At 31.7% G+C, this 20000-nt stretch overlaps 1 protein-coding gene across 1 annotated transcript in view; it reads right to left on the bottom strand.

Annotated features, from left to right (window-relative positions):
* Nucleotides 1-20000, bottom strand: part of LOC144963049 (neuropeptide prohormone-4-like) — a 135646-nt gene that overhangs the window by 114361 nt on the left and 1285 nt on the right. The gene's annotated exons all lie outside the window — the stretch shown is intronic.

The raw sequence follows: 20000 nt of genomic DNA, 5'->3' as shown, positions 1-20000 counted from the left end.
CATAATAATTAACCTGTGTTAACTGCCATATTCTGGAAACACACGAATTAAAAAAAAATTGTCGAAAAAACTTGTCTTTCAAATATCATTAGATTTAAATTCCCTCTTCATGGCAACATTCTCATACTTGAGACTTTGAGAAGTCTCAGGTTTGAGAATTAATTTTTGCCCAGGATGAAGGTAATTGAAATTGATCGATATTTAAAGGACGATTTTCTGACTAAATTTTTTAATACGTGTCTTTTCAGAGTGCGGCAGTTAACTGCCTAATGACCTCAGATCAATAGACATGAAGTCATTGTTGTTTATTGCTGCTATAGGAACGATTAGAAAACAACAAAACTAATCTCGTTCTCAAGAATCGATTCAATGGTGGTTTAAAGTTTATAGAAAATTTCTTAATAAATAATGTGTGACGTTTTGAGAAATGTGCCCTTGTGAGTGATGACATTTAACAATTGCTGATGTCAAGCGCATATAGAGCACGATTATGCGCTATATAAATAAGCTTACTATATCTTCTTCTTCTTCTTCTTCTTCTTCTTCTTCTTCTTCTTCTTCTTCTTCTTCTTCTTCTTCTTCTTATTATTATTATTATTATTATTTACTACTACTATTATTAATAGTAAAATATTTGACCATTTCGTAAAATTATGCCCTCATTTAGGCATTCCGTCAATCAAACGTCACTAATATCACTCTATCCAATAGAGTCCAAGTGAGGAAGTTGGGATAAATTCAAAGATAAATATATAGATAATAACATTCACTAGGGCTCGAATCCATTTCGCTCGGGTTACAATTGAATGCCTTATAGATTCGACCATCAACCCTCCTACCCCATTTTTTTCTTGTTGTAAAAAAGTGTTAAACGTGACGGTGCCTGTTGCTGGTATCGTTTGAGTAAAATACTCACCAGCTCTACTCACCATATAAATCCCACAAACATTTAACTAAATATAAACGTTACCGTCCATAGCCTGATTATGGACCATTTAGCAATAACTTATCACCAACAGTAAGTGGAGGTATAAAACCAATGAACAAGAGCAAAATGACACAATCTTCAATCATTTTACTCACGCAATTCATTCATTTATTTAGTCAATGTAGACTAGAATAAATTCCTTAGAACTATTATTGGATTGTCTAATGTGACGACTGGTAACAGGATTCAGAAATGCCATTTTAACTCACTCAGTCCTAGAGATTTTTGCTGCTTTTCAAAATTGGAAAAACTGTATTAAACATGAGCATGTACATTGATAGTTTTATTCAACTCTCATTAACATATAAAAAAAAATAAAAACAGGCTTTGATACTACGCCTATTTTTGTCTCATATAAATGTAATAAATTGGCATGGGGTAAAAGTAACTCCGGGTAAACTACGGATATAGTCGGTGTTAGGGTTGAGTGAGTTAAAAATACTGGAATTCAAGATCCTCAGATAAAAGAAACAGCGACATCAAATATTTTAATATGTATGCGAATCACAAATAATAAAGACCTGCTCTTCATGGCTTTACGAGGGAATTGCGAAATTCATGTTATTTCCAAAAGAGAATGGAATGGTTCGAGAAAAAAAAAAGCGCCCAGTCCAAAGCCGCGAGCGAGATGTCCTGTCTTATACTAAAAGCAATAGCTGGTCAGTGACATTAATTGTAAAACTATGACTCTGACATTGTGTCCTTGGGCACATGACACATATTTTTCTATTCTACTCGGGTATGAATAAGAAAGTTACGTGAATTGTTAAAGTGCTAGTGCCAAAAGGATGCCTGATCACAGACTCATAATTTTCGTTTGTAGAAACTTGGTTTCATAATATAGTCTGCTAGGGGAATAAATGAAGCTTATGATATAGTGAACTCGCAATAAAAAGGTCATGTTTAAATTTGATCTAAAAAATTACAAATGTCTGTTATAGTAGCTTTGCTTAAACTATGATTTATATCTGCTTGTCAATTCAAATTTTATTATCAATTTGTAATCGTTCTGTTATTGGCAAATAGTGATGTAAATAATTGTTTTTAGCAACGCTGCTATAACAGACATTCGAAAGTTTTTTCGTTTTTATCTTTAAAACAAAATGAGTGAGATGCAATCCTTGTTAAATTTACAATACTAACTTTATGGTTTTCATTCCAGGCGTTCCAAACTAAGATGAAATGATACGATCAGTTTGCATTGATCTTAAGATTAATATCTCGATCAAGAAATGTGAACCACAGTTTCAGTTCGGAATCGGATTCAGTATTCTGATGTCACGTCCGTCCAGCAACGAGCACCTTGGTTCTAAACAAAGAAAGTCGGTACTTCTTATGCTTTATGCTGGCTGGAACTTTTTCACGTGTATCAGGAAGTATAACAGTCAAAACATGAACAGATTTATAATGTTTTTCTCCTCTGGATACACTTTTATGCTCGTCGGAGAAATATTTCATAAGGGCGTCCGCCATTGTTCTATAGTTTAAAACCAGTTACTACGTTACTATGCGTCATTACGAGGGAAGTGACGTCACGACTGTTGAAGCCAATTACGTCGGGATGAAATAAGTTCCAAAGAGCTGGATTTAAGGTGAAAACGAGCGGACGCTTGAAATATATAATTTCTTCGAAATGGGTCACAAATTAAGACAAATAAATAAATAAATCAACAGATATATAAATAGATGAAAAAATAACTAACTTTAGTTATGTATAAGGAAATTGGGATGGATTAGAATAATGAATAAATGAAACAATATAGTTTATGGTATGAAAATAAAAGTGAAATTTAATACACACACACACACACACACACACACATATATATATATATATATATATATATATATATATATATGTGTGTGTGTGTGTGTGTGTATGAAAATATATTACAAGTACAAATAACACTCCATATATTGATTTAAAAGTACCTAGTTCATACCGAACTTGTGTTGTGTAATTCCGGATACCAGAGCAATGCCACATCCATCAGATCATATTTGCCTCATAAATGTTGTTAAAGTGTGATCATTTCAAAACGTTGTTTTTGAATAATAAGGAAAATTTAAAGATTATTATTAGCCTTGTAATAACAAGATATTGAAGTGCTCTTGCTATAAAGGTTGTTTCGTGGATTGCTTTTAACAATGTTTATCCGAAATTGTTAGTCGTTGAAATGGAAAAAGACTCATAATAGCGACGCTGTAATTCGTTAACACTCTCAATTTATCCCGTAAACGTTGGTTCAATAACAATTCTGTCATAATGTGAAAAATAAAAACAAACCAACACATTAAAACAATTTTGGCAACAGAAACCCGAACTTTAAAAAACACAACAAACAAAACAAAAACAAAAAAACCCCCCAAAAAACCCAACAAAAAACAAACAAACAATCAAAACAAACCCCCCCACAAAAAACGAAAAAAAAAAACCCCAACCGATGCGCATATATAGCGCAATATCCACTAAACGAGGTCAAAGCGTTTTACAAAGGATCCCTAACCAACAGCAACACGAAACATGTAGAACGAGACATGACGCCTCTTAGGCGAAATTGCAATTTTTTTCCCGACAGAGACAACGCTGTTAACGGCCAGGTACTCATTTTACGGTGAGTACGGTGGGAGATTTGCGATCAACCTACCGATCCGAAAGCAAATGTCATACCACAAGACCACATAGCCGCGAAAGAATCGATCTAATAAAAACGACCCTCAACATACCGAAAACTCTTGAACCTGAGACTTTAAGGAAGTTCCAGGTTTGAGATTTTTTGAAAAGATGAGCTTCATTTTAATAAATCTATAATAGAAAGAGGAGTCTTTTGGCAAAAATGTCTAAACTGTGTTTGTTCATAGTACAGCAAATTTGGGAGTGTGTGATAAAAGCCCAATCTGGGAGATTGTTCATGAGTACGTGTGTTTGTATGTGTGCGCGTGCACTTGTGTGTGTGTGTGTGTGTGTGTTTGTGTTTGTTTGTGTTTGTATATATATATATATATATATATATATATATATATATATATATATATATGTGTGTGTGTGTGTGTGTGTGTCTGTCTGTCTCTGTGTGTGACTCTTTTTATTTGTATGTATGTTTTGATGTAAAGATGGGGATTGAGGCGTGTATTTGGGCGGGTCTATGTGACCCATAGGTGTCCCGATAGTTCAGTTAATAGAGCACTAGCTTCACACACAAAGGGACCGAGGTCGATCCCGGGTGCAGTCGAGATATTTTCTGATCCTTCCTGTCCACCTAGCAGCAAAATTGGGTAGCTGAGTCTGCTAGATCTGGCGGAAAGTAGTTTGCGATAGACTAGCGTCCTATCCAAGGGATAGCAAGCAATTGCTATTGTCCGTTTCACGCTACAGAAACTGGGATAAACTCCGGCCCCATGGGCCTGATGGCGCTGGATGACTTAAGTGACCCACCACCTCAGAGCGGATCAGGTGGTAACATTGAATTTATAATCATACCATAATAACTTTAAAACATTTCTTTCTCTTTGCATCTGCGTCATCCCAGCATAATACGTTTTTTGGACACTGAATCACATATGAGTGTGTTAGAATGTGTATTTAATTTAGTGAATGAATAGATCACTACCACTGGGAGGTGGAGGGAATCCAATAGAGAACAAAAATCAAAATTGGGGACACCCGAACCTGTCCCTAGAAATGCTATGTGGACACTAATTCCTACGATGACAAATTCTAATATTACCTGATACAGAGATCGTGACTATTAATAATCTTTGTGAAAAAAATCTATACGTTGACCGATCTTGCCATCTGAGGTCTGGTCAAAATCTAGCATTGGCACGTCAGCGGTCCGTTTAAATGAAATAAATATAAAATTCCCTTTATTCATCCCCAACAGGAAATTTGTTTTTAGGGACTTGTCAAAAGGAAGACTGGAATAACCCAGGCGTCAGCGGCAGAGCAGCGCCGAAAGATGAGATAGGGAGAGGTGACTTGCTCAGCGCAGCGGCGGGTGATTGAACTCGGTACGTTTCGGGTACGAAGCAAAGACCGTACCACTGATCCACGCTGCCCCTGTTTGTGTGTTTATTCATCAAAGCTTAACAGCATATTATTATGCAAATAAAACTAATATCTGTATATCTTAAATGTTTTTTTTTTACCTCTGATATGTTGTCTCAAACAAACTCATTTCTGACCCAAAATCTTAAAGCGGTATTCTGTCGGAATGAATAAGGTACTTGAAGTTTGAATTTTTAGCCGCAAATTTGAGACTAATTTCTATTTGTTTTGATGGAGAACAGATACATACCATTTCTCAGATAGCAAAAACTTGAAATTCATTTTTCTTATCATTTTAGTCATTAATTAACTTTTTACTGCCCGGTTCATTCCGACAGAGTACCTTAATTCATTTTTGCCACATGGTGTTCGAATTTTTAACGCACAACTGTGATTTAAATTAAATACTATCTTTTAAATATACACACACAAGTTCAGACTAAAGGCCAGAGGTATGGCCTATCTCAATTTATCAAATTAATATATAAAGTGCTGCTATAAGTTCTTGGTTGTATATTTTTACATTTTTGTGCATTTGCGTATATATATATATATATATATATATATATATATATATATATATATATATATATATATATATATATATATGTATACATTGTCGCCTTAAGATTCTCAACTTTGTGTTTATACATTTTTATGCATGTCACGTCTGTAAAGGAATTTTCAATTTTTGGATGAATAAAGTATATATTATTATTATTATTATTATTATTATTATTATTATTATTATTATTATTATTATTATTATTATTAATTATTATTATTATTATTATTATTATTATTATTATTATTATCATTATTATTATTATTATCATTATTATTATTTTGATACGATTGGTCACATTTTATCTTTATCTTTGAATCAGACAATACCAAAATGTGTACTTTATTTAAAAAGGCAAGAGTTCCCTTCCCTGTTCCCCACTCGTCCATGCATTCAATGCATCGCATGGCTATAGTTACCAGCAGACCGACACCAACTAATTTACAGGTCTGATAACCAAAGTTGTTATGGGCTCATTCTTGTAATGGAAATACTCTCAGTCCAACGTAAAATATTGTCCTTTACAACAATGTTAAATCAAGCCCGTAATTGCATTCGGTTATCAAACCTGCGAGTATGTGCACGTAGCAACAGGCCCTTCCAGTGAATTGAAATCACTTCTTTTTTATAATAGTAATAATGATAATAATAATAATAATAATAATAATGATAATAATAATAATAATAATAATAATAATAATAATAATAATAATAATAATAATAATAATAATAATAATAATAATAATAATAATAATAATAAGAAGAAGAAGAAGAAGAAGAAGAAGACGAAGACGAAGAAGAACAACAACAACAACAACAATAATTCTATAGGATTGAAGGTGAATACAGCTTATAAAGGGTTAAAAACATGGAAACGTACGATTAGTCTTTACAGCCAGGATTCCGGATCGATGGTCGTTCTCTTGGAAACCTTCGTATTTCATGTCAAACCACAGTCAACAAGACCGAACCGAACGTTAGCCTATTTTCTCAACATATGTAACCAGTTAACCAGAAAGACGCATAACCAAACATTTCGGCCAGAAAACTCGTCCTTCAAATTTCAAAAATCGATCAATTTAAATGACCGTCATCTTGTCAAAAACTCTTTTCGCGAAGTACCAAGTTTGAGAATTTTTGCCAATATGAGGGTCATTTAAATCGATCGATATTTGAAGGACGAGTTTTCTGGCCAAATTTTAAAATACGCGTCTTTCTAAAGCACGACAGTTCACTGGTTAAACGGTAATAAACATGAAATATTAATGCCAGTCTCTGCATTGGGTTCGTTACTAATGATAGTCAGGGAGCCGTTTGTGCCTATCTTTCTACGTCTTCCCAAAGTCATTGATTAGTGAATATTATTGATCATTTATAGTTATTGAAAAAATATCTAATTATACAATATTATATATATATATATATATATATATATATATATATATATATATATATATAAACATTTGAAAGATAATTAAGATTGGAAGTCAAACAATCTTAATTATCTTTCAAATGTTTATAAATAGCTCCTTTTATCCTAAAGTTGAGCACTATTATTTCTGTTTATAATTTATATTGTATTATATATATAAATATATATATATATATATATATATATATATATATATATATATATATATAAAAATATATCTATATATATATATATATATATATATATATATATATATATATATATATATATATAATTGTACTATACTTATCTCTCATATATAAAACGCATGTGTTGCCTTCTAATTTTTACTTTTAGACAAATAATATGATACGTTTGTAATAGAAATGAGCTAAATAAAAAATGTATAAAAATAATTTGAATATTTGAACATTGATATAGAGCATTTTCATGGACTTACGGTGCTCAATGAACATGCTTCATCTATTTCCCAAGCAAGCCAAATGGAACATGATTTTCATTTTATACATTACCTACCGGTCGTCTATTTGGCTTCTTATAACCAGTTAACTGCCGTACTCTGGAAAACCGTGTATTTAAAATTTGGCAAGAAAATTCGTTCTTCAAATATCGATCGATTTAAATGACCCTCATCTTGGCAAAAAATTTCATATCTGGGACTTTTGGCAAAAACTCTCAAATCTGGTACTTTGCGAGGTTCTAGATTTAATGGTTTTTTTTCCAAGATACGGGATATCTAAATTGATAGTTTTTTCCAAGATACGGTTTTTAAATCGATCGTTTTTTTCCCAAGATATGGTTATTTAAATTGATCGATATGTGAAGGACGAGTTTTCTGGGCACAATTTGTTAATACACAGTTTTCCAGAGTGTGCCATGTGATTGGTTAAGATAAATTCAAAAACCATGAAATTATGTCTTTATTCCGTATCTTCAGACCATATAATTTTCAGATTTTTAATGAATATTCTAAATGAATATCTAGATACACTATCTAGTAATGATTGCAAGAGTAAGAAAGAGCAGACGAGAGTACCTAATACTGTCACGTCATGACATTCCACCCCTTACCCTCCTTTATTTTCATTTGGCATTGAGAATTCCAGGTTGTAGAGTTGATATTATTTTAAACACTTTATAAAAAAATTTGGCCAGAAAATTTGTCCTTCAAATATCGACCCATAAAAATTACTCTTTGTCATGTTGAAAACTCTCAAACCTGGGACTTAAGTCTCAGTTCTGGGTTTGAGAGTTTTTGACAAGATGAGGTCATTTTAATCGATCGATAATTGAAGGATGAGTTTTCTGGCCAAAATATTAAAATGTATTTTTCAGATAAGACTGAATTGACGCAGGATGTAACATTTAGACAACATTCATTCATTTTCTGTTTTTATATTACGGCTTTTCATTGTGCGTATTTTTCAAAACACAGAGGGCTCTACTCCTCAATTCGTGTAGCTCATTCATTAATTTTTAACCAACAATGTTCTACCAGCCTGCCTGTTTTATTCCATATAGATTCTCTGATAAATGTTTGTTGTGACGCCTGATGGGAACACAGTTGTAATTCAAAATGCGAGAGTCCTAGATTTGATTATTAAACCCTCTAAATTGCATTAAATCTGAATCGTTTTTACGTTCAGGTTTCAGACCTTTTTGACAAGTTGGAGAATCATCCTAGTACATCGACATGTAAAGTAAAAGTTTTCTAGCCAAAGTAAAAAGTTTTTTTTTTGCCATTTGTACGGCAAAACGGTTTTTGAGGTTCAGCTGCTTGATGCACACACACATGCCTAACTGATTCTAATTCTGACTTACCGTGAATAAACACGTTAAAAAAATTGGTCAGAAAACTCGTCCATCAAACATCGATCGATTAAAATCGATGAAAATGGCCCTTATCTTGTCACAAACTTCCAAACTTGGAACTCCAAATAAGTGCCCGGTTTTAGAGGGTTTTTTTATGTTGATAAGATGAGTTTAATTTTAATCGATGAATATTTGAAGGACGAGTTTTTTTTGGCAAAACATCTTAAAATCTGTTTTTTCAGAGTACGGTAGTAAATGTGCTTGTCATTGAAAGAGTTTTTTTTCTGTAAGTTTTGAATCAATATTACACGATATGTTCAATTCAACACGATAAGCATCATTTACATTTCTGCACCAATGCATCAGGATAGATTGTAGCTAGTGGAGTTTAGTTTAAATTTTGAAAGCGTCAGAAATAATCAGGAATTGAAATTAAAAAGATGTAAACAGAGAACGAAATAAATTGAGATGATATCACATGTTTCAATCAGTGTATGGCATAAAAGCTACCGGCCTGTGAGTGATCGGAAAACGTATTTGACTTAGCTGTTGATTCCCATGGAGTGTTGAGAGGAAACAGCTCGTTTGGTTTATAGAAATCACATATCCGGTTTAAGTGAACAAGTATCGAAGCTTTTAGCGAATCAATGGCGAATGGTTATATGATGGGAAGGGTAACGACTTTAACAATAAAAAAAATTGCTACATGTTACAAATTACAGGTTTTTAGAATGTTTTTTTTATTCGGGATTGAGACATTACAACTTTCTATTTTTAGTTTGGTAATCCATTTTAACTGTTACGTACAATCAAACACTTGAAAATAATCGGATAAAAAGTATAATAATTATTTGTCTCATTAATACACACTAAAATTAGAGTGTAATGAAACATGCGATTTTAGTTACCTTGCTTAATTACAAATGTTGTTTCAAGTGATCAAATAATTGTGATTCATGTGATGTTTTGAGTAAAAGTCCACTAAGAAGACACTTACCCCCCCCCCCCAAATCCCTCCCAAAAAACAGAAAAATAAGCATAATAAAATCAAACACAATAAACCAACAAAAAAAAAACAACAACAACAACAAAACAAAAAAAAAACAAAAAAATACAAAACAAAACAAGATCTACAACAAAAACAAAAAGCAGGTATAATTAAACAAAACCAAAAAAGGCGTTCCAGTCTGTCTTTATGTATGAGTGCATGAGTATTTATAACTTATAGACGTCAGAGGTGTAATACTGCCCCCACCCAAGAAGTAGAACTTTATATCTTAATTTATACTCGCCATTACTATCATGATGGCTCTTTGAAAGCCGTTTTCTTTAGTTCAATAAGGAAACCTGTGATTAAGATTATTATGTTGAGGGAATCTGCTTTTACGTTGACATTAGACAATGATAAATTATGAGTGATACAGAAACATTATACTATGTAAGGAAACAAATGGGTCACTTACAAAAGTGTTTCTGGTTTTGTTGGAGGTGTATATCTGCCAAGAATCAGTTTGATGCTTTTTTCAGATACATTCCCTTCGATTTTCATTAGATCATTACTATGTAGCTAACATTGATTCTTTATAAGTTTTCCTTTTAAATTCATAGAAGACATCTTATATATGATACATTAAGACGTGATATCCTTTCGAAGATAATACAATAGTTTTGGAGAAAACGGTTTCTTACAAAAAGTTCATCCTGTTTAAGATGGAGTGGAGTAAGTTCTTGTATAATGCGACCCAGTGGATTATTGTTCAAGTGCTTCAATTGGGTTCAACCTCAGGTTCCAAGTCCAAAGCTGGCTAAGCGCGTTACTATTAGAGTAACAGAAGCTACTCGTACATCATTTAAAAATAATTTAAGTTTGAACAAAAAGGTTTTGATAAGCAAATGTATGAGGAATTTACGTTGGCTGTATTTTAGTACTTATCGGATTGAATACTGGGGACCATTAGCGCAGTGGGCTGCAAAGTCAAACCCTCACATGGCCCATTCATTATAGGAAACCATGCAGTGAGTGACCAAGAATAGCTAGGGTGACTAAAGGACAGATCGGGTGTGCTAGTTACTCATCACCACCCAGGTGGTTCTTTTATAAGATAGAGTTCATTGATCTATATAGGCCATTGATGAAAGGGGCACACGACGAAGGAGACTATTATTCTCCTATGTGGACAAAGAGGTCGGAAACCAGTGATTGATATCGAGTAATGACATTATGAGATGTGAATGTTGATCCACACAATAACTTCTCTGGTCTTGCAAGAGTTCTGTCAAACTCTGAAAAAACACAATTTGAAAAAAAAATGACAAGAAAACTCGTCCTTCAAATATTGATCGATTAAAATGACCCTCATCCTGTCAAAAACACTCAAACCTAGGATTAAGTCTTCAGTACCAGGTTTTACAGTTTTTGACAAGAAGACGATTATTTTTAATCGATCGATTTTTAAAGGATGATTTTATAGCCAAAGTTTTAAAGGCATGTTATTTCTAAGAGTACGCAGAGTCAGTAAGGAATCTGAGCGAGATTGCCTAGTAGATGTATAGTCCTGTCATCTGGGTTCAAGCCTCACTATCTAGATCTTGTATAATTTTTTTAGAGCAAGAGACTTTTTGCTCACTTTATGAGATTGCAGTGTGGCTGATGCTACGGTTATTTTGGTCCTTCTCTTGATGGAACAAAGAGACAAATATCCTCTTGGGGATAAATAAGAGAAGTTTATTTATTCATTTTGGCAATCCTCTTTCCTTTATTGGTAGTCAATACTACTATGTATTGAATTTAAACTATAAAATAGCCCATGTGTTATCAATCTGTTCATGAAACGACACTTTTGGCGTGCTCTAGATAATGAATTTATCTCAAGCAGGGGAGCACGACGATTTTATACAGAATTAATTGTTGCTGTTTCTCAAATTGTATGCCGCATCTCTTTCATGTGTTTTCTAATCTTACAGAAGGTTTAGAATCAACATTTGGCCATACCATATTTGGCAATTATTTTAGTAACTATGATCATCTCTAAACACAAATATTTGAATCTTCTTTCATTAAGCAGGAAGTAAACTAAAATCGTAACGCTTAAGTCAATGCAATACAATAAAATCGCTTTTCATCCTCATGACATTCCCATGCCCCCGACTTGTGATTGGATTATAATGAACCTTTAAGGAACAAAGTGTACACATAGGCAATAAATAATCATCCAGACATTTTTTCTTTTCTCTTTTTCATTCCATTCAAACACGGAGTCAACACTATCTAACAACCTTTTAATATGCGACAAATAACAACACTTTTTTCATCATGAACATGAACAGTTTTTAAAAAGCAGCTGTAAATCTTTTATAAATCTTTCATGTAGCAGACGGAACAGAGAAAATTGGTTGGCATGGCACGTCCACTAACAAAACAAATCCCAAATCGCATTATTACTATAGTTTAGATCTATGGCTTCAATTCACAAGTTAACTGCTGTCCTCTGGAAAAACTCGTATTTTTATAAATTTGGCCACACCACTCATCCTTCAAATATCGATCGATTTAAAGGACAATATTCTTGGCAAAAGACTCAATCCTAGGACTTCTCGAAGTGTGAGATTTTGCCAATATTCATTTAAATCGATCGATATTTGAAGGACGGGTTTTATGGCCAAATTTTTTAACACGTGCCTTTCTTTCCAGATTAGGCACAACAGTTAACCGTTAAACTCGCTGAAACAGAAGTCGCTATAATTTATTCTAAAAAATCTAATATCAACGAAAAGCAACTAGTTCCAAGCTCTTGTCTCACCTTTATTGGAATCAAAATGACCGAGTCAGTGACAACATGGCAATTTAAACTACTCGTCAAACTAGTGGAACAAAGTAACAATGTTTAAACACTGCCACCCTACCGATGTAAATTGGATGCCAGACTCGTGACAAAAACACCTCCAAAACAATGTAAGACACGTGATCGACAAACGAGTCCTGTCCCCAATCTACTATTTATTTCCAAGTCCACTGTTCCATTTAAGAATATAACAACTTATAAATTTGAAAAAAGTAATTTACTAAACCAAGATATAGGTAGATAAAAAAACAAACTACTCCAATTAATATGTATCGTATAGTATCGTCTAGTCTTAAGTGCTAAATCAAATAGGCTTTGAATACCTAATATTATGCTCTTTGAAACTTTAATACATCAAAGACATAAAGTTCTGAAAACAATAGTGAATACATTTAAACAGATATATTAAAATAATGGTTTTATTCAACATCATGAATTTTGAGTTGATCGACTTATCATCACGTTCATTAAATGGGCACCGTTCACTGATCGACCACAGCAGAATGAATTTACCATTGTATCCTACCTAGAATTATAGATGTCAGTTTGCCATTGTGTCCACCTCATGTTGTTAATGTAAATTTGCAATTAAAACAACGAAAAGAGTCTACGTGGCGTGCTATTAATAACAAAACGATTTTAATACAAAGTCTAAGCAATCTAGATAAATGAAAATACAAAACAACCCCCACCTAAAAAAATGCAGTGGTTTCTATAGGGTTTGGCATATCGCTTATTATGATGGTGTGGGTTCAACTAAAAACTTACGTTTTATGTCGAGTGCATCGCGTCTTGTTATATTGTCAATAACAAAACACGTCATGACATAGCATAGGAAAGAATCATTATTGTCATTGATTCATTCAAACGAGATGTTGCGTTCTTCATCTTAATTCTGTCGACCTATCGAACAATCATTAATTAGTGAAGTGTTATGTTCACATCCATCGCAAACTCCGGGGTCTCTCCAACCAAGTGATCGATTGCCCACAAATGTATATACTATAATATTCTGATAATTGTTAGTTGTGTTTTCTACTCAACATTATTGATATCACATTGTATAAAATACACACATGCCTGTGTGTGTGATTGTGTCGATGTTTACCAGGGTCATGGGCCAAGCAACTGATTACAAAATCTGACATTTATTAACACCTAGGGTAGTTTGATCGCTTCGTAGCAATAGGTCGTATACGCACTTAATATGAATATAAAATTTGTTTGACTTGGCACCGTTTTGACCGTCTCTCTATCCATTTGTACCTCAGATTTCAAATTCTCCCACTACAGGAGTGACACGAGAGACTGACCTCTTTACTGTAACAAAAAAAAGAGGTCTGTCGACATCACAGGAAATTAACAACAGTAAAGATGGTAATAATGGTAATAATAAAGTCACAGGCATTTAAGAGAAAATTGGACGAGTTACGTAAATGGTGAAAAATGAAACGGACATTCTCAGTTTTCAATACAACTATAAGGTTTTGTTGTTTTTATATCTTTTCACCACTTGCCTCAATCACTTCAATGTAATTTGTTGTTCGAATGCAATTCAGAATTGTGGCAAGTGACACGTATAACCATATACCTAAGAAATTCAGATAAAGACAGCTATCTATCTATCTACCTATCTATCTATCTATCTATCTATCTATCTATCTATCTATCTATCTATCTATCTATCTATCTATCTATCTATCTATCTATCTATCTATCTATCTATCTATCTATCTATCTATCTATCTATCTATCTATCTATCTATCTATCTATCTATCTATCCATCTATCTATCTATCTATCTATCTCTCTCTCTCTCTCTCTCTCTATATATATATATATATATATATATAAAATATATATATATATATATGTGTATATATATATATATATATATATATATATATATATATATATATATATATATATATATATATATATATTAATTTAATGCTCTCACCTCTTTTGTGATTTGGCAATAATTCCTAATCCTAAAACTGTCGAGCACTCTATGGGATTCACGCTCATATCTCACAAACATATCTATCTTTCTATATATCTATTTAGTATTCTCACCTCGTTTGTTTGTTTTTCTCCAACAGTATCCATCCATCTATCTATCTATCTATCTATCTATCTATCTATCTATCTATCTATCTGTCTGTCTGTCAACCTATCTAGCAATCAATCTTTTTATCTATTTATCTCTCTATATAATCATGCATTTATATATATATATATATATATATATATATATATATAAATATATATATATATATATATATATATATATATATATATATATATATATGTGTGTGTGTGTGTGTGTGTGTGTGTGTTGGCTTAGATATATCCATTTGAAGGTATTCGTTTCTTTTACAAACATTCAATATTTTGTTATTTCAGTAAAAGAGCAATTTCCACACTCTTATTATGGTATTAACTCCAAAGATTAATACGTGATATACGGGTAGCTCCCAATAATGTTAAGATATGAGATAGTTGACTGAGAGTGCAGCAATAACTTGATTCATGAATATTTAAATTCCCAATTTTCTTGCCATTATAATAACTGTACTGTAGAATGAAAGCTCGTCCTTCAAATATCGATCGATTAAAGAAATCTCTTACCTGGGACTTCAGTTAGGCCAAGTGAAATTCCAGTTTTCAGAGTTATTGACGAAACGAGATTCATTTTAATCGATCAATAATTGAAGGACGATTTCTCAGGCCTAAACACTAAAAACATGTTTATTCAGAGAACAGCAATACACTTCATAAAGACCTGAACAAGTGTGTATAAAAGGTGCCAGATAAAGCAAGAAAGTAAAATACAAGACATGGTATTCTCTGACAAAACATATTTATTTAGGCAGAAAACTTTTCACCTTAAAATCTATTGATCAAAATTACCCTCATCTTGCTAAATTAATTCTCAAACATAAGACTTGAGTTTTCTGGCCAAAATTTAAAAAAAAAAGTATTGTCTGAGTACCGTAGATAGAAAAGAGAATATTCTGACCAAAATGAGAAAAAAAGGTGTTAGAAATTGTAATACATAATAACCTACAACATTCGAATCAGATACTCTTGCAAGTAAAACGAATGATCTACAGTTGAGCCAGTATGTAAAAAGCTTTGTAAAGAATTGAAACAAACTAAATTACCCATTATCTGCATTCACTGTCATATTATAGAATATTTATATCTAAATTCTATTTATTGATGTTTCAAAATCATTATTCAACTATCATTATCTATAATTTGTCTTTTAATTCAGCGACAGCCTGGCAATGTGACGGTGGGAACTCATGTCGCTTTTGCTAAACTGTTTTTAAATTTTGTCATTTTCACACTATTTTGGGGGGTCATTATAGAGTATTCGTTTTGATAAACGGCAATAGAACAGTAAAGTTAGGTGCCCCAAACGTAAACAAAGGTCGAGAAGCACATGGCAAACCACATGTTCCTGTCTTGACAGCTCACGTTCCAATGTAAATAATAGAAAGAAAATAACCTTTAAAATTTGGCTGTTAGGTGGCAAAAGAAACACATATTCATAAATACTCGATCATGCATCAAATAATGTCTAGATATGGATATTTTATGGAACAAAAAGGTAAAATTTATCAAAAGTTACGTCTATCTATTTTTAGACCAGAGCAAATTATTGCGCTGGTATGAACAAAACGAGAATTATTCGGAGCCTGATTTTCATAATAATTTAGTCTTATATTATTATTTCTGCAACTGTTAGATTTTATGTAAACATATTTTCAATACTGAAAGTGTATTGCCTACAACTCAAACTACAAAATTGGGAGACCTATATTGTGCGTAAATTATTCCGGTCCCTAACGGAAATCACTAGCAACTTGTTATTGTTTCCGTTTGGGGCACCTAACTTTACTGCTCAATTAAAAGAACGAAATCGGCATCGTAGAGTATTTATTACATCACAATAGATATTTTGTCGACGATTCCCCTCAAATGTACGTCACATAATCATATACCTAGACCATCACTGTGGTATCTAATTCTTTCTCTCTCTCTCTCTCTCTCTCTCTCTCTCTCTCTCTCTCCCTCTCTATGTTTATCTGATTGTCTTTCTGTTTATCTGTCTATCTATCTATCCATCTATCTATCTATCTATCTATCTATCTATCTCTCTCTCTATCTATCAATACTCTTTTTATTTGAAAAAATGAACGCATTGAATGTATTATTCATCTATCCATCCATATATTCATCCATCTATCTATCAATCTATCTATTCATCTATCTTCTATCTCTTTTATCTATGAGATCTAACGGTGACTAATCAGGCAATAAACAAGGCAAATTGTTGGAATTTTCCCTTCATAAATTTAATATTTCCGTAAAAAATAGTTAAAAAGGAGTTGTAAAGACGCAAGAAAACTTTTAAATTCCGAAGTCATGATAAAGGTATCCGAGTGACTCTACTTAGAATGACTTATGAGACCGCGTACTCTTTATAGGGTTAAGAATAACGTGCGATTACTTCATAATATATATATCTATCTATATATATATATATATATATATATATATATATATATATATGTCTCTCCCTCTCTCACTCTCGCGTTAACATAAACACACACACACACATACACACACACACACTCATATACTTTATCTATTACACTCTCTCTCCCTCTCTCCCTCTCTCTCTCTCTCTCTCTCTCTCTCTTTCTCTCTCTCTCTTTATTTTACACATTCTCACATGCACGCTATCTTTCTCTCTCATATTCATCTATAAACTATATTATTATTATTTATCAATTTAGCTTCTCTTTGAGTCAATATACCTATATCTACATCCCATTGTATGACACTGTCCTGTCTGTGTTTGTGTATATATTTTTTAATCTTGTAATTATTATTTTCCGCCGATTCCAATGCTCTCTATTTCCCGTTCCCTCTGTCACGATTCTCTCCCTTGTTTCTGAATGAAATCCATTTTTGCATTACAACAATGGTCTGTTGAGTAATTTCATTAATTCCCAATTATAACATTGGATGAATCACTATACCACTTTGCTCTCATAAAACGCATTATCTTCAACTTTCTACAGAATTTTATCTTTAAATTTCGATGGATAAGATTCCCTTCCCGACTTTTCATAATTGTCAAAAAGTCTTAAACCCGAGATTTTTCTAAAGAATTCTAGAGTTTTGAGATTTGAAACAGTTTTGACATTTGATCTATATTTAAAGATTAAATTCCACAGCCAAGATGAGAAAAAAATGTTATTCAGTCTGCTGTAGTACAGGGCTATGACATTTAGTCATTTCTATCTTGCTCTACAGTATATTATATTCGTCATCTTTAAAATTACGCTTTACTTTTAATCCAATCAAACGAAATCGTAAATAATATATAATAATATAACATATATATAACATGATAAAGAATGTCATATCTATAATTAATTAATTATTTATTTATGAATGATACGAAAATGAAACAATAAATTCGGTTATCGAGATTTTCTATAGGCATATTGTAGAGTTCAAAAATTTATCTTTATAATCTTACGGTATCTTTTAGTTTTGGTATAATGTACTATACAGAATTTTATGTAAGTGTAATCAAGTTAGTCAATTGCCTTACCGTTGATTTTGGCTTTTTGGGTTGGGATATCATAAATAAAATTAATAGTTTGATTATTGTTACAAGTTTGGAAAAGTAATACATACGTAGATTGAAGTTAACGAAATGACAACTATAAATAATGACGTTGATAAATGTTCAACAGAAGATATATATATATATATATATATATATATATATATATATATATATATATATATATATATATATCTATCTCTCTCTCTCTCTCTAATATATATATATATATATTATATATATATATATATATATACACAGAGAGAGAGAGAGAGAGAGAGAGAGAGAGAGAGTCAGTAGATATTAAGATAGGTGAGTTAATATTAATTTATGAAAGTGTTAGAGTTATGAAATGTATGCGTGTGTATATGTATAAATGTGTGTTTATATGTGCATGTACCCGCATATATATATATATATATATATATATATATATATATATATATATATTCTTTTATATATCAAAGTAGATAAAGACAGATAGTTAAACTTCTCTCTCGCTCCCTTTCTATCTATCTATCTATCTATCTATCTATCTATCTATCTGTCTATCTATCTATCTATCTATCTATCTATCTATCTATCTATCTCTCTCTCTCTCTCTCTCTCTCTCTATATATATATATATATATATATATATAGAGAGAGAGAGAGAGAGAGAGTCAGTAGATATTAAGATAGGTGAGTTAATATTAATTTATGAAAGTGTTAGAGTTATGAAATGTATGCGTGTGTATATGTATAAATGTGTGTTTATATGTGCATGTACCCGCATATACATAAGGTTGTGTATACATTGAAATAGATTTATGTTAAACAACAGCAACAACAAAGAAAGACCCACAAAACAAATAAAAAACAACAAGCAATTGTAATTCTTTAGACTTTAGAGACAAATTCCATATAGAACGAAGCTTCAAACTTTTAAATAATAGTATTTGTATCAATTGTCGACCAAACGAATTCAATTGTATTTGCTATGACCTTATATGAAATACGAATATTCATAATAATTACTAACAAGTGAATGGAATGCTTTTCAAAAACTGCTTTTTTACTCTACAGTTATATACAAGCAGTAATTTTGTGAGGGCCATACACACATACACACACACACACACACATACACATATATATATATATATATATATATGTCTGTGTGTGTGTTGATAATCTTTATTTTATATATATATATATATATATATATATATATATATATATGTCTGTGTGTGTGTGTTGATAATCTTTATTCTATATATATATATATATATATATATATATATGTCTGTGTGTGTGTTGATAATCTTTATTCTATATATATATATATATATATAATATATATATATATATATATATGTCTGTGTGTGTGTTGATAATCTTTATTCTATATATATATATATATATATATATATATATATATATATATATATATATGTCTGTGTGTGTGTTGATAATCTTTATTCTATATATATATATATAATATATATATAAATTTTGATTTGAGAAAATGCTCATGATTCTTCATTTTGTAGTGCTAGTGTAATTGTTTTTTTTTTTTTTGTTTTTTTTTTGTTTTTTTTTTAACTCTAGAAATAAAGTATAATTTGCAGCAACGCTCGTCCCCTTGCCCATCTGCTCATTATTCTTGGTATTACTTGTT

This window comes from Berghia stephanieae, chromosome 1, assembly GCF_034508935.2.
Source record: "Berghia stephanieae isolate SIO BIC M18660-M18661 chromosome 1, UCSD_Bste_1.3, whole genome shotgun sequence".
NCBI lineage: Eukaryota > Metazoa > Mollusca > Gastropoda > Nudibranchia > Aeolidiidae > Berghia > Berghia stephanieae.
Note: the sequence above shows the minus strand (reverse complement) of the source record. Positions and strands in the feature narration are given on the sequence as shown.